General features: G+C 51.1%; 1 protein-coding gene across 1 annotated transcript in view; it reads right to left on the reverse strand.

The window, feature by feature from the left end:
- LOC140391324 (DNA-binding protein RFX8-like) overlaps positions 1–15420 on the reverse strand; it is a 110387-nt gene that overhangs the window by 28940 nt on the left and 66027 nt on the right. The window lies entirely within an intron of this gene.

Raw genomic sequence — 15420 nt, forward strand, 5'->3', positions numbered from 1 at the left:
GGGTCAAATTTTACCTCAAGGTTATTCAAAGAAGTTATGGATAGCTGAGGAATAAAAAAAAGTTAAATCAACTGCATACCATCCAGAATCACAGGGAGCGTTAGAAAGGTGGCATCAGACATTAAAGACAATGTTGAGGGCTTATTGTCAAGATTATCCAGAGGATTGGGATAAAGGAATTCCATTCGTTCTGTTTATAATTAGGGGTGCACCTAATGAGTCAACCAAATTTAATCCTTTTGAACTAATTTTTGGTCATGAGGTAAGAGGACCACTTAAATTGATTAAGGAAAAATTGGTGATGAGAAATCAGAACTTGCATTATTGGATTACGTGTCAAATTTTAGGGAACGATTAAATAGAGCAGGTGAATTGGCTAGACAACATTTGAAAGTTGCACAAAATGTGATGAAACGGGTAGTGGACAAGAAATCCAAAGTTCGTAGTTTTGCCAGTGGAGATAAAGTTTTAGTATTGTTACCAGTGGTATGTGAACCTTTAAAAGCTAGGTTTTGTGGACCTTATCAGATTGAAAGGAAATTAAGTGAGGTGAATTATGTGTTAAAAACACCAGATAGAAGGAAGACTCACCTAGTGTGTCATGTGAATATGCTTAAAAGGTACTTTGAAAGGGAAGGAGAGAAAAAGGAGGAGGTTTTAATGATTCTAACTCAAAGTGATGAACCAAATCCAGATGACTGTGAATTTGACATACCTCAAATTAAATTGGAAAACAAGGATGTTCTTAAAAATTGGGATAAATTGTTGAGTTACCTTCCAGAGGAAAAACAAACTGACCTGAAAGAGTTATTGATATCACATGGGCAAGTTTGTGGAGATAAATTGGGAAGTACTAAAATGGCTATACATGATGTAGATGTGGGAAATGCTGTTCCAATCAAACAACATCCATACAGACTTAACCCTTTACAATTGGCACAGGTTAACAAAGTGATTGAGAGTATGCTTAAAAATGGCATAATTGAAGTGGGTTGCAGCCAATGGAGCTCACCCATAGTGATGGTACCAAAACCAGACGGTACCCAATGGTTGTGTGTGAACTATAGAAAGGTTAATGCAGTTACAAGAATGGTCTCTTATCCTATCCCACGTTTGGAGGATTGCATTGAGAAAGTGGGACAATCAGCTTTTATTTCCAAACTGGATTTACTTAAAAGGTACCTTTATCTGAAAGGGTGAAGGAGATTTCAGCTTTTGTGACTCCAGATGGCATATACCAATTCAAAGTTATGCCATTTGGCATGAAAAACGCCCCAGCCACATTTCAAAGGTTAACGAACAAAGTTGTTTCAGGATTACCCAATTGTGCGGTATACATTGACGATCTGGTAATTTTCAGCCAGACATGGAAAGAACATTTAAAACATCTGATGGAGTTATTCGATCGACTTCAGGAGGCGGGTTTGGTGGTAAACCTAGCCAAAAGTGAATTTGGAAAAGCCCAGGTCACTTTCCTTGGCCATATAATCAGACAGGATTGAATGGTCACACGGGATGTGAAACCAACAATTGAGGAGTTTTCAATATTCTCGAGACAAAGGAAACTAATGCAATTTCTTGGCATGAGTGGATTTGATCGATCATTTGTGCAAAAAGTTTAGTAGCATGATTGCTCCACTGATGGACTTGTTGAAGAAACGTCAAAAATTTCAATGGACAGTGGACTTTCAACAGGCATTTGACTGCCTGAAAGCTGTCATAACTAATGCTCCTGTGTTGGAGAATTAAAGGGACTCTGTGATCAGATTGAACTAAAGTATCTGACTTTAAAGAGAAATGCTGAGGTGTAGAGAAATGGACGGATCGTGCAGAGACCTTCTTGTTCAAAGAGACTGTCAATCTAGAAGGATTCCAGTTGGAGGAAGAAGAAAACAAAAATTGACTATATTATTATATCTGTTTGCGAGTGTTGTTTTTTGAAATTAAAAAGTATATTTGCTATGTGCCTTTCTTAAAGTATGGTGAAAAGGTGAAAACTTAACCATCTTGGAGTTGATGGGTTTTTTTTTCTTGGGGGGGAGGTGTAATGTGAGAGTACCTTTAAGAAATGGGTGTTTATAAATGGGTGTGTATATAAATATCTGGAGTGAGAGTACCTTTAAGAAATGGGTGTTTACTACTGCAGTGATGTCAGAGAGTGGGTGGAGCTGGGCTGTCTGTCAGCTTTTTACTTTCGATTTAGGCTGTTTTGCTGCAGGGTGTGTTTTCGTTTCGTTTTCAGTGCTGGAGCTGAAGCCAGACCAAGCAGGTGTACTGCTGTTCTCTCTGCCATCAAAAGACTATCCTTGATCATTTGGTGAATTCAGAATTATAAATGTTTTCAGTAGTGACTTTAACCTGATGTGCTTCTGATAAAGGTTTTGTTTTTAAGTCGCATGGATGTTAAAAAGGAATGCTTAAAGGTTTACTTAGTGTTGTAGTCTTTGGGGGTTGTATTTGAATTAATGGTTGCTAAAATGTTCACTATATGTTTTAAAAAGGTTAACTTGAGTTCATCGGATAAATATTGTTTTGCTTTAAAAAATATGTTTCCATTTCTGCTGTACCACACCTGTAGGGCGAAATTCTCCCCCAACGGCGGGATGCCCACCGACTGGCGCCAAAGCCGGCGCAAATCAGACGGGCATCGCGCCGGCAAAAAGGTGCGGAAGTCTCCGCATCTTTGGCGGCCTAGCCCCAACATTGAGGGGCCAGGCCGACGCCGGAGGGATTTCCGCCCCGCCAGCTGGCGGAAATGGCGTTTGTTGCCCCGCCAGCTGGCGCGGAAATGCGGCGCATGCGCGGGAGCGTCAGCGGCCGCTGTCAGTTTCCCAGCGCATGCGCGGGAGCGTCAGCGGCCGCTGTCAGTTTCCCGCGCATGCGCAGTGGGGAGAGTCACTTCCGCCTCCGCCATGGTGGAGGCCGTAGCGGAGGCAGAAGGGAAAGAGTGCCCCCACGGCACAGGCCCGCCCGCGGATCGGTGGGCCCCGATCGCGGGCCAGGCCACCGTGGGGGCACCCCCCGGGTCAGATCGCCCCGCGCCCCCCCCAGGACCCCGGAGCCCGCCCACGCCGCCTGGTCCCGCCGGTAAATACCAGGTTTGATTTACGCCGGCGGGACAGGCAATTCCTGGGCGGGACTTCAGCCCATCCGGGCCGGAGAATCCAGCGGGGGGTCCCGCCAACCGGCGCGGCCGGATTCCCGCCCCCGCCCAATCTCCGGGAGCGGAGACTTCGGCGGGGGCGGGGGCGGGATTCACGGCGGCCAACGGCCATTCTCCGACCCGGCCGGGGGTCGGAGAATGACGCCCGTAGAGTGGGCCCTGTGCTCCCCATACCACAATCTAGTAAAAGTTGTGGGTCAGGTGAACTCCATGATACACTTTGGGGTTCTCTAAACCGTGGCCCATGACACAAGCATAATTGGACAGCATCAACCTCTTGTCACTACTAGGAGCCTCTCTTGATAGGGAAGCAACAATTAAGCAGTATCCTTCAATATGCCCCAGCAAGGGTCTTCTAGATAATGGAGGTGCGCTGGCTGGAGAAGGATAGGCCCTGGCTGCTGAAGATACAGTGGAGGGATCCTCAGACAAGGAGGAAGTTCAGCAAGCCACAGAGGATTCATAGTAACCTGACAGACACGAGCGGCCTCTTGGACGATGTCAAGACATAGGCACACAGGGGGCTCATGAGGCACTTATGATCATACATTTCACCTGACCCTCATCACTTCAGCCTGCCAGTCAAATAAATGTCCACACACCAAGCACACAGAAACCACTCAGCTCTGCTAGAAGGCGAGGCCTCCTGAGCCATTGGCACCCGACGCTTTTGCAATGTGCAAATGATGAATACGCCCACCATGATCGTCTCATGATGGCACTTGCCATTCTTGCACCACAGATGGCCACCTACACTCCACTGCATGGAGATGCTTGTAAACCAAATTAAACATTTATTACAATAATCACAACACGAGTAGAGATACATTATTTTTCTGAATATCCGTGAGGCCCAAATGCAGCTACAGTGAACATACATAGAACATAGAACATACAGTGCAGAAGAAGGCCATTCGGCCCACCGATTCTGCACCGACCCACTTAAGCCTATCCACCCTATCCCCGTGACCCAATAACCCCTCCTAACCTTTTTTGGACACTAAGGGCAATTTAGCATTTCCAATCCACCTAACCTGCACGTCTTTGGACTGTGGGAGGAAACCGGAGCACCCGGAGGAAACCCACGCAGACACGGGGAGAACGTGCAGACTCCGCACAGACAGTGATCCAGCGGGGTATCGAACCTGGGACCCTGTCACTGTGAAACTACAGTGCTATCCAATGTGCTACCGTGCTGCCCTAAAACCTCATATGTGTGCTCCATGTAAGGGAGACTCCAGCAGCCTTCAACCCTCTTGCTTTGTCAGTGCTCCCTTGAGCTCATGGCCGCTGCAGACTGCTGCCATATGCATGCATGGCCACGGACCCAGCATCCTCCAGGCCATATCGGCAGCTGTAGCAGGTGCTAACCCCCAGTAAAACAGGGAATCGTTTTGCGCTAGTTTCCCTGGCATAAAATGTCACCGTTTTCACGCTGGCATGGGGACTTAGTCTCCAGAACGGAGAATCCAGCCCATGGGACCAGATGGACCTTGCTTCTGCCTTGTCGACAAGTGGGTTAAACTGTGTCCTTGTTTTGTGAGGGCCACGAAGAATCCAGCACGAGTTTTAAGGATACAAATTAAAAACATTTATTTACAATAACATATATATATATAACAGCAGCAGCATCTTCCCTTGCTGCACACTCCTTCCTGCTGGTTCCAAACTGGCCAGCTTTATTTATACTTGGAGTTTACTAATGGTTTCTCCGCCCCCCTCATTGGGGAAGCTCATACTCCCACAGGATTGTGGGATTGTCATTAGTCCCCAGCCAATGGTAGGCAGGTTATAACATCCCTCCCCCCCCAAAGTCCAAGGAATCCACCGAAGACCCTGGCGAAGGAGGGCGTCGGACTCGTTTTGCCGCAGGCAGGACACCATTTGCACGCGGCGCTGGATCAGGCGGCGTGTAACGAGACGGAGACCGGCGCTTCCGTGATGAACGGCGTAACGGTAGTACATCCACGGCCCGTAGACCCGAGGATTCCCCCTCTGATGCGTCCTGTGTCTCCACCTCGGAGTCAGAGTCTGCTGCCTCCGTCATGTCAGCGTCTCTTTCTCCATTCGGTTCTGTAACGACCTGCGCAGGCTTTGAGTGAGGCACCAGTGGAAGATTGTGAGGACTACCTTCCCTTGTCTCTGGTCTCTGCGGCTGTAGAAATGAGCTCTGGGGGTGGGGAATCTTTGGAGGGGATAGTCTTCTGGACCGAACGTGGTCTACATGTTTGCGCTGGAGACGACCCTGGGCTTGCACCTGGTAAGATATAGGGCCCGTTTGGCGAAAGATTACGCCAGGAACCCACTGGGCACCACCAGCAAAATTCCGAACGAACACTGGGTCACCGGGCGCAAACTGCCGAATCGGCCGATGCCGAGAAAATCCCTGTCCCTGCCGTTCTTGTGTGCGGCGTACTTTTGCGCCAATGTCCGGGAAAACCATACGAAGGCAGGTGCGAAGTCTCCGGCCCATTAGGAGTTCTGCGGGAGCTACTCCAGTCACCGCATGGGGGGTGGTCCTATACGTAAACAAAAAGCGAGCCAGTCTCGTGTCCATTTATCCGGAAGACTGCTTCTTTACGCCTCTTTTGAATCTCTGCCAACCCATTTGAAGCCGGGTGGTAAGGAGCAGTGCGGATATGGCATATGCCGTTCATCTTCATGAACCTCGCAAACTCCTCACTCGTGAATGGAGTGCCGTTATCCGTGACCAGCACCTCGGGGAGGCCATGCGTACTAAAAGACAAACGCATCTTTTCAATTGTTGCGCAGGACATTGTCCCCTGCATCGTATGCACCTCTAGCCATTTAGACTGGGCGTTGATTAATAGAAGGAACATGGATCCTTGAAAAGGGCCTGCGAAATCTGCGTGCAAGCGTGCCCAAGGCCGCCCTGGCCATTCCCAGTGATGTAGGGGCGCGGCCGGCGGAAGCGTCTGATGCTCCTGGCAAATGGAGCAGTTTTGGGCCACCTTCTCAATGTCGGTGTCGAGGCCTGGCCACCAGACATAACTCCGGGCCAACATTTTCATTTTGGTCACACCTGGTTGCCCATTGTGCAAGTCTCTTAGTATCAACTCCTGGCCTTTTTCCGGGACAATCACACGCGTCCCCCACAAGAGGATGCCGTCTTCCACGCTGAATTCTGACAGCTTGGAGGAAAATGCCCGCAACACGCCTGGGAGCTGTCTATGCTGCCCAACATACAGGACTATGTGCCGAACCTTTGACAGGACTGGCTCCATCTGGGTCCACTCACGGATTTGTGATGCCGTGGCAGGCAAGGTGTCCATAAAATTTAGGGTTGCAACCACCTCACCGGTCGTGGGGGTCGACATGGGGCCGGTCGATAAAGGCAATCGGCTCAGTGCATCGGCATTTGCTATCTGCATTCCTGGTTTGTGCCCCAGGGAATACTCGTATGCAACAAGCAACAAAGCCCAGCGCTGGATCCGTGCGGAAGCAATGGGCGGTATTGGCTTATCCTCTCTGAAAAGTCCCAGCAGAGGCCTATGATCAGTCACGATAGTGAAATAGCGGCCATACATGTACTGGTGGAAGCGTTTCACCGCAAAAACCACTGCCAGGCCCTCCTTCTCGATCTGCGTGTACTTTTTCTCCGCTGCAGTCAATGTGCGGGAGGTGAAAGTATCGGTCGCTCGGCCCCGTTCTCCATCTTGTGGGACAGGACGGCCCAGTACCATACGGGGATGCATCACATTTGACGAGCAAAGGCTTTCCAGGATCATAGTGGGTTAGTAATCCAGACGACGACAATTGTTGCTTTACTCGCCGGAAAGCGGCTTCTTGCGGCTGACCCCAAACCCAGGTGTGATTTTTCTTTAGCAGAAGGTGTACTGGGGCCAGCGTAGTTGCCAGATTGGGGAGGAACTTCCCGTAATAGTTTACGAGACCGAGAAAAGAACGAAGATGAGAAGTGTCAGTCAGGGCGGGGGCCTGTTGAATCGCACGCACCTTCTCTGCGATGGGGTGCAAACCTTCGCGGTCGACCCGATAACCTAGGTAGACTACTTCCTTTGCCTGAAATACGCACTTTGTGCGACGTAAACGGACTCCTGCCTCAGAAAAGCGTCTAAGGACAGCCTCCAGATTTTCCAAATGTTCCTGCTCCGACGCCCTGTAATCAAAACGTCATCTAAGTAGACAGCAATACGTGGTAAACCTCTCAAAATGCCCTCCATAACACGTTGAAAAATAGCGCAGGCAGAGGATACTCCAAAAGGCAACCGTGTATATTCATACAGGCCCCGGTGTGTATTAATCGTTACATATGGTCGGGAGGCAAGGTCCAGCTCCAACTGTAGGTAGGCGTGACTCATATCTAATTTTGTGAAGGAGAGTCCGCCTGCAAGCTTTGCTTGAACTGTGGCATCTGGCTTCATTACAGGTACAATTGGTGCTGCCCAGTCAGCAAAACGGACGGGCCTGATAATACCCAAACTCTCCAAATGAGTGAGCTCCCCTTCTACCTTCTCGAACAAGGCGTAAGGCACCGGGCGCGCCCGGAAATAGCGTGGCTCCTGGTTCGACTTGGATACGGGCTTATTTTCCCCAAACCAGGCTGGAATATATCTGGGTATCATCCTAGCACCTCAGTCAACCCTTCAGAAACTGTTTGGAGGATGTGCTGCCATTGCAACCGCAAATGGCGCAACCAGTCCCGACCGAACAGGCTGGGCCCATGGCCGCGCACCACAATAAGTGGGAAACGCCCCTCCTTGCGTCCATACACAACAGGGGTCATTGTAGTCCCTGCAATGTCCAGTGGTTCCCTCGTGTAGGTGGCCAACCTGGCCTGTGAGTCGGTTAATGTAAGGGACTGTATACCCTGCTTGATGCGGTCGAATGTCCTCTGGGCGATCACGGAGACCGCTGCGCCAGTGTCCAACTCCATCTTAAGCGGGTGACCATTGACCCGTACTGTCACCTTAATGGGGGCCACATGGGGAGCTGCCACACAATGCTGCTGCAGGCAGTTGCCCTCCGTCTCCACGTCCTCAGGAGTAGTCGCCACAGGTTCATCCACATGGAAGGTACGGCCCCTGGGCTGGTCCCAGTTTCGGTCGGAACGACGGCGCCTCTGGCGCCCCCAGGACTGGCGTCCGCGATGGGGTCGGCGCCTACAAGTCTGACACGGACATGGCTCCTCATCCATTGGTTCTAGAGAAGGCTCCCTTCAGGGAGGAAGGTCCGACGGCTACTGGCGTCGGTCCGGACGTCGCCTCGCCCAAGGTACCGCAGGAGTGCGGGGGGACGTTTTCGGACGGATGGGGTTGCACCCCAAGGCATGCACTTCCATTCCCTGTAGCTCCTGCACTCCTCGTTCTGCGCTCTCTCGGGACAATACTATTTGAATGGCCTGTTGAAAAGTCAATGTTGGCTCAGCTAACAACTTTCTCTGGATGGCCGCATTGTTAATACCGCAAACCAAACGGTCGCGTAACATTTCTGACAAGGTCTCACCATAGTCACAGTACTCCGCAATCCTGCGTAGCCTGGATAGAAAATCATCAAGGGATTCTCCAGGGGTCCTCTCAGCGGTATTAAACCGGTAACGCTGGACTATCGTGGACGGGGTTGGGTTAAAATGTTGCCCCACTATATTCACATGTTCATCAAACGTTTTGGGGTCCGGCGCAGCTGGGTACGTAAGGCTCCTAATCACCCCAAACGTATGCGGGCCGTAGGCGGTGAGCAATACGACCACCTGGCGCTCATTTTCGGTGATATTGTTCAGGTCCTCCAGCTTCTCCTGCATTCTTCTCTGGCGGTCGTTCATCATCTCCAGCTTGCTTTCCAGCACGGTTATGTACTCCTCGTGCTCGGACAACTTTTGTTCGACCTCCTGGATCGCTCTCCCGTGGGTTCCCTGATTCTGAACCACTTGATCAATCGAAGCCTTAATCGGGTCCAGCGTGTCCTTCTTCAGCTTGGTGAAGCAATCCTCGAAAATCTTCACCAGCTGCTCCGTCGACCACTGTGCCGTCTTCCCCATGGTCCATGCCCTCCGCCATGCTGTCCCGTTTTACCAGTTCTGCTTGCGTCTCCCTTATAGGCCTTTGTCATCTCACACGTCCACTTCTGGTCCAATTCTCCATACACCGGAGGGAGATTTCTCCTTACTGTCTCACTCTTCACTGCTTTATCCCATAAAATCACGAAAAAAACAGGGGGGAAAAGGTCCAAAAGTCCGTTACAGGCGGGAGCTATCAAATGTGCAACCCATCCCTCCATGGCCGCCACAGTAAGTCCCAGCGCGTGCCATTTCAACAGCGTTGGCACGTCATTGGCTGCCTCACCCATGATGCTCCGCCCCTGATGGACCGAGTTCCCGATGACACCTGTGGTCCCAGCGGTCGGAAACCCGGTGTGCCAGCTGTGGACTGTCTCCAGGACCGCCACACTCGGCCGGGACACGTGCCGTTGGCTGGAGGGGAGCATCTGCTAGAGCTGGGAGGACTGGTGGTGGGTGACCAGGGGTAGGGGGTGGCCAGGTTACACGCACTCTTTAAAATCGGAGAATCACCCCGGACTTTCTAGAAAAATGTCCGGAGTGATTCGCGCCCGTTTTCTCGCGGGCATGGTGACATAGCCCCGTTATTGGAGAATCCTGGCCCTTATCTGTACATGGGGAAAATCTCCCCACAGTTTCCATCATTCTAAGTCCTTAGCTTTATTAGGTGATCCAGTGGAGTGAAAAGTTTCCCCTTAGATAACTGGATAGATTATCAACCTGCACCACTCTGCCACACCATCTACTGGCCTATCCAAGACTAGGATTGACAGAAGGAAATTTATATCATTTTATTTAACACAAGCGATCACTAGACTGAAGAAAATCGCAAAATGTGATATGGTACTGATCAGTGGTATCTTTTCTTTCACATGAAAATTACTGGATGAAAATAGAGCGCTGTACATCAGTATAGGGTAGTATAAAATCTATACTATGAATACTATCAAAAATGATATTAGTTGCAGCATTTGAAACAAAGGCCAGAATTTTATGAGACCAGGTGGAGATGTGGAGACAGAACTGAAAGCGGTGGCATATGACCTCACATTCGACCTCCAGTTGCTGAGTGATCCTGCATCGGCCAGCCAACTAATAACTGGCAGGCCAGGTTGCCAATCACCCTGCTCTGGAGGCGGTGGTCACATTGTCAACTGACATGGAGGCAAGTGCTGGAGGCATGTTTAAGGCCACCAGCACCGAGGATCAAGTTGTGGCCAGCTCCCTTCTAACTGAAACCAGCAACTCCCATTCGCCTCCAGCTGAGGAATCCCATCGCCTGAGGTCAGCAACCACACATGATCTGGGCAACAAGGTGTTATAACCTGCCTACCTACCATTGGCTGGGGACTAATGACAATCTCACAATCCCGTGGGAGTATGAGCTTCCCCAATGAGGGGGGCGGAGAAACCATTAGTAAACTCCAGGAGGCAGAATCTCAGAATTGTTGGCCTCCCTGAAGGCACTGAGGGATCGGATGTGAGGGCCTATGTGACGGACATGTTGGAGAAGTTGATGGGGGCTGGGGTGTTCCCTCGGCCCCTGGAATTGGACAGAGCGCACAGAGCCCTCGCGAGGAAGCCCAGAGCGAATAAACCGCCGAGGGCCATGGACACCGTTTCATGGACAAGGAACACGTTTTGCGGTGGGCCAAGAAAGAACGGAGCAGCAAGTGGGAGAACTGTGAGTTACACAATGATCAGGACCTGGGAGCGGATTTGGCCAAGAGGCGAGCTGGGTTCAATTGGGCATAAGCGACCCTCTTTAAGAAGGGGGTGAAGTTCGGGATGCTGTACCTAGCCTGCTTGTGGGTCACGCATGAGGAACAGGACTTCTACTTTGAACCGCCAGACGAAGTATGGACCTTTATTAAAGAAATGAAGCTGGAGGCGAATTAAAAGACACTTAAACCTTAAGTACTGTGGCAGCGATTTGCGGTGCTGGATTGTAAAAATTTAAGTAGCTCTATGTGAAATAATGGGCTGTGTGGAGGTTTAAATGTTGATCTGTCTTGCAGGGACCTTGTTAGAGGGGGGTGGGCTTTGAATTTAGTTCTGCTTTTTGGGTGACTATGTTTCTAAAGTGATTGTTTCTTCACTGGTTTTTTTCTGTTTGTTTACTGGGGAATGTGATATTCATGTGGGGGGAAGAGAGGAGAGTACAATAGGGAGACAGACTGCTTGGTACCAGGGGCGGGAGCTAACGGGTCTGCATGGGTCAGCTGACTCTCGGAAGCGCAGTGGGGGGTGGACAGGTATTAAGCTGGAGCTTGAGTTGGGGGATTGGATTTTTAGTGTTGTTGCTAGGGGCGGAGGGAGAGGGGGGGTAGCTGCTATGCTGATAGGGGAGGAACTGTTACTAGGGGACAAATGGGAGGTCGGGAACGGCGACAGCCCGAGTGGGGACTCGAGGAAGCGGAGCTCGAGGTTGGCCTAAAAAGGGTGATGGCTAGTCGGCGGGTGGGGGGGGTGTTGGAAGCCCCCCGTCCAGGCTAATCACATGGAACGTGAGAGGACTGAATGGGCCGCTCAAGAGGGCGCGCATGTTCGCGCATTTGAGGGAACTGAAGGCGGACGTGGCAATGCTACAAGAGACACATCTAAAGGTTACAGACCAGACGAGATTGAGGAAGGGGTGGGTTAGAAAAGTGTTCCACTCAGGACTGGACTCAAAGACCAGGGGGGTAGCGATCTTGATCAGCAAACGAGTGGCATTTGAGACAGGGAGAATCGTGTCAGACATGGGGGGTAGGTACATAATGGTGAGTGGGAAGCTGGAGGGGGTGCGAGTGGTACTTGTGAACATATATGATCCGAATTGGAATTTATGAGGCAGGTGTTCGGTAAGATCCCAGATTTAGAGTCACATAACCTGATCATGGGAGGGGACGTCAACACAGTCATTGATCCGGAATTGGACCGGTCAAAATCCAGGACAGGGAGGAGGCCGGCTGCAGCAAAGGAATTGAAGGGTTTTATGGAACAGATGGGGGGAGTAGACCCATGGAGGTTTGCACGGCCGAGGGCGAAGGAGTTTTCCTTTTTTTCACATGTCCACAAGGTATACTCTCGCATCGACTTTTTTGTTCTGGGCAGGGCGCTAATACCGAAGATGGTGGATACTGAGGACTCGGCAATTGCAGTGTCGGATCATGCCCCGCACTGGGTGGATCTACGGGTTAGTGTGGAGAGAGGGCAACGCCCGCTGTGGAGACTGGATGTGGGGTTGCTAGCGGACGAGGCAGTCTGTGGGCGGGTTAACAAGTCCATCCCGAACTACCTGGAAACAAATGATACGTGGGAGGTCTCTGCAGCGACGGACTGGGAAGTTTGAAGGCAGTAGTCAGAGGGGAATTAATCTCGATACGGGCCCACAGAGAAAAGGTGGAACGGGCTGAGAGGGATAGATTAGTGGAGGAGATACTCCAGGTGGACAGGAGATACTCGGAGGCCCCGGACGCGGGGCTACTGAGGGAGCGGCGGAGGTTACAGGTGGAGTTTTGGCTGTTGACCACAGGGAAAGCAATGGAACAGTTGAGGAAGGCAAGTGGGGCGATCTATGAGTGCGGGGAAAAGGCAAGCAGAATGTTGGCGCACCAGCTCAGGAAAAGAGAGGCGTCCGGGGAGATAGGTAAAGTAAAGAGTAGAGACGGTAATACTGTCCTGGATCCAGCGGGGGTGAACGAGGTGTTTAAGGACTTTTATAGTAAATTATATGAGTCAGAACCCCCGGCTGGGCTGGAGGGGATGAGGCAATTTCTGGATCAGTTCCCAAGGGTGGAGGAGGACCTGGTGGAGGGGCTGGGGGCCCCAAGTGAGATTGAGGATATAATCAAGGGGCTGGAGGGCATGCAGTCGGGCAAGGCCCTGGGACCTGACGGCTACCCGGTGGAATTCTATAAGAAGTTTTCAGAGATATTGGGCCCACTGTTGGTGAGGACATTTAACAAAGCAAGAGAGAAGGGAGTCCTCCCCCCCAACAATGTCGCAGGCCTCGATTTCATTGATCTTGAAATGGGAGAAGGATCCGGAGCAATGCGAGTCATACAGGCCGATTTCTCTACTGAATGTGGATGCCAAACTGCTGGCTAAAATACTGGCCACAAAGATAGAGGACTGTGTCCCGGGGGTGATAGGGGAAGACCAGATGGGATTTTTTAAGGGCAGGGAACTCAAGGCCAACGTTCGAAGACTTCTAAATGTTATTACAATGCTCTCATAAGGAGAGGAGGCGGAGGTGGTGGTCGCGATGAATGCGGAGAAGGCTTTTGATCAGGTGGAGTGGAATTACCTGTGGGAGGTGCTGGGAAGGTTTGGGTTTGGTGAGGGCTTTATTGACTGGGTGCAGTTGCTCTATCAGGCACCAGTAGCGAGTGTGCGTACAAACCGGCTGAGGTCAGGGTATTTTGAACTACACCGAGGGACGAGGCAAGGGTGCCCCCTCTCCCCGTTACTGTTTGCACTGGCCATAGAGCCATTGGCCATGGCGTTAAGAGCCTTTAGGAACTGGAAAGGGCTGGTTCGGGGGGGGGGGGGGGGGGGGGAGCACCGGGTCTCGCTCTACGTAGATGATCTGCTCTTGTACATTTTGGACCCGTTGGGGGTGGGGGGGGTGGGGGAAGTAATGCGAATCTTGTGGAAATTTGGCAATTTTCCGGGGTATAAATTGAACATGGAGAAAAGCGAGATGTTTGCGATCCAGGCAAGAGGGCAGGAGAAGAGACTGGGATAGCTGCCACTTAGAATGGTAGGGAAGAGCTTTCGATATCTGGGAATCCAGGTGTCCCGGAAATGGGAGGTACTACTCAAGTTAAACCTATCCCGGTTGGTAGAACAAATGGAAGGGGACAAGAGATGGGACGTGTTCCTGTTTTCACTGGTGGGGAGGGTACAGATCGTGAAAATGATGGTCCTACCCAGATTTCTGTTTGTCTTTCAGTGCCTCCCCATCCTCATCCCCGAGGCCTTTTTCAAACGGGTGAATAAGATTATTTTGGGCTTTGTGTGGGCGAGTAAAACTCCGCAAGTGAAGAAAGTGTTGCTGGAGCGCAGTCGGGGGGAGGGTGGGTTGGCGCGCCGAACCTCTGCAATTACTACTGGGCAGCTAATATAGCCATGATCAGGAAGTGGGTAGTGGGGGAGGGGTCGGCATGGGAGCGGATGGAGGCGGCGTCATGTAAAGACACCAGTCTGGGAACATTGGTAACGGCACCTCTGCCATTCTCGTCGGCCCGATATTCCACAAGTCCGGTGGTAGTGGCAGGGTCTGGGGGCAGTTTAGGAGATATAAGAGAGTGGAGGGAGCATCGATTTGGACCCCGATTTATAACAACCACAGGTTTGTACCGGGTAGGCTAGATAGCGGGTTCCGGAGTTGGCAGAGGGCAGGAATTAGAAGGATGGGGGATCTATTTGTAAATGGGAGCTTTCCCAGCTAGAAAGCTTTGGAGGATAAATTTAAATTGCCAGCAGGGAATGGTTTTAGGTATTTGCAGGTGCACGACTTCCTGCGAAAACAGGTGCCGGCCTTTCCGCTGCTGCCGCCACGGGGGATACAGGATAGAGTAGTTTCCAGTACCTGGGTGGGAGAGGGGAAGGTATCGGATATTTACCAGGAGCTATCGGAGGCGGAGGAAACTCCGGTGGAGGAGCAGAAGGGCAAATGGGAAGACGAGCTAGGAGGAGAGATAGAGGCGGGTCTGTGGGCGGATGCCCTAAGCAGGGTTAATACATCCTCATCATGCGCCAGGCTTAGCCTGATACAATTTAAAGTAATGCACTGGGCACACATGACAGCGGCTAGGATGAGCAGGTTTTTCGGGGTAGAGGATAGGTGTGCGAGGTGCACGGGAAACCCAGAAAATCATGTCCACATGTTTTGGGCATGCCCGAAGCTTGGAGGGTTTTGGCAGAGTTTTGCTAAGGCAATGTCCACGGTACTAAAAACACGGGTGGTACCGAGTCCGGAGGTAGCGATCTTTGGAGTGTCGGAAGAGCCGGGAGTTCAGGGGGCAAAAGGGGCCGACGTCTTGGCCTTTGCCTCCCTGGTAGCCCGGAGACGGATCTTATTAATGTGGAGGGACTCGAAGCCCCCGAGTGTAGAGACCTGGGTTAGTGACATGGCTGGGTTTCTCAGTCTTGAGAAAATAAAGTTTGCCTTAAGAGGGTCAATGTTAGGGTTCTCCCGGAGGTGGCAGCCGTTCGTCGACTTTCTTGGGGAAAA

The sequence above is a fragment of the Scyliorhinus torazame genome, chromosome 15 (assembly GCF_047496885.1).
Source record: "Scyliorhinus torazame isolate Kashiwa2021f chromosome 15, sScyTor2.1, whole genome shotgun sequence".
In the NCBI taxonomy this organism is placed as follows: Eukaryota; Metazoa; Chordata; class Chondrichthyes; order Carcharhiniformes; family Scyliorhinidae; genus Scyliorhinus; species Scyliorhinus torazame.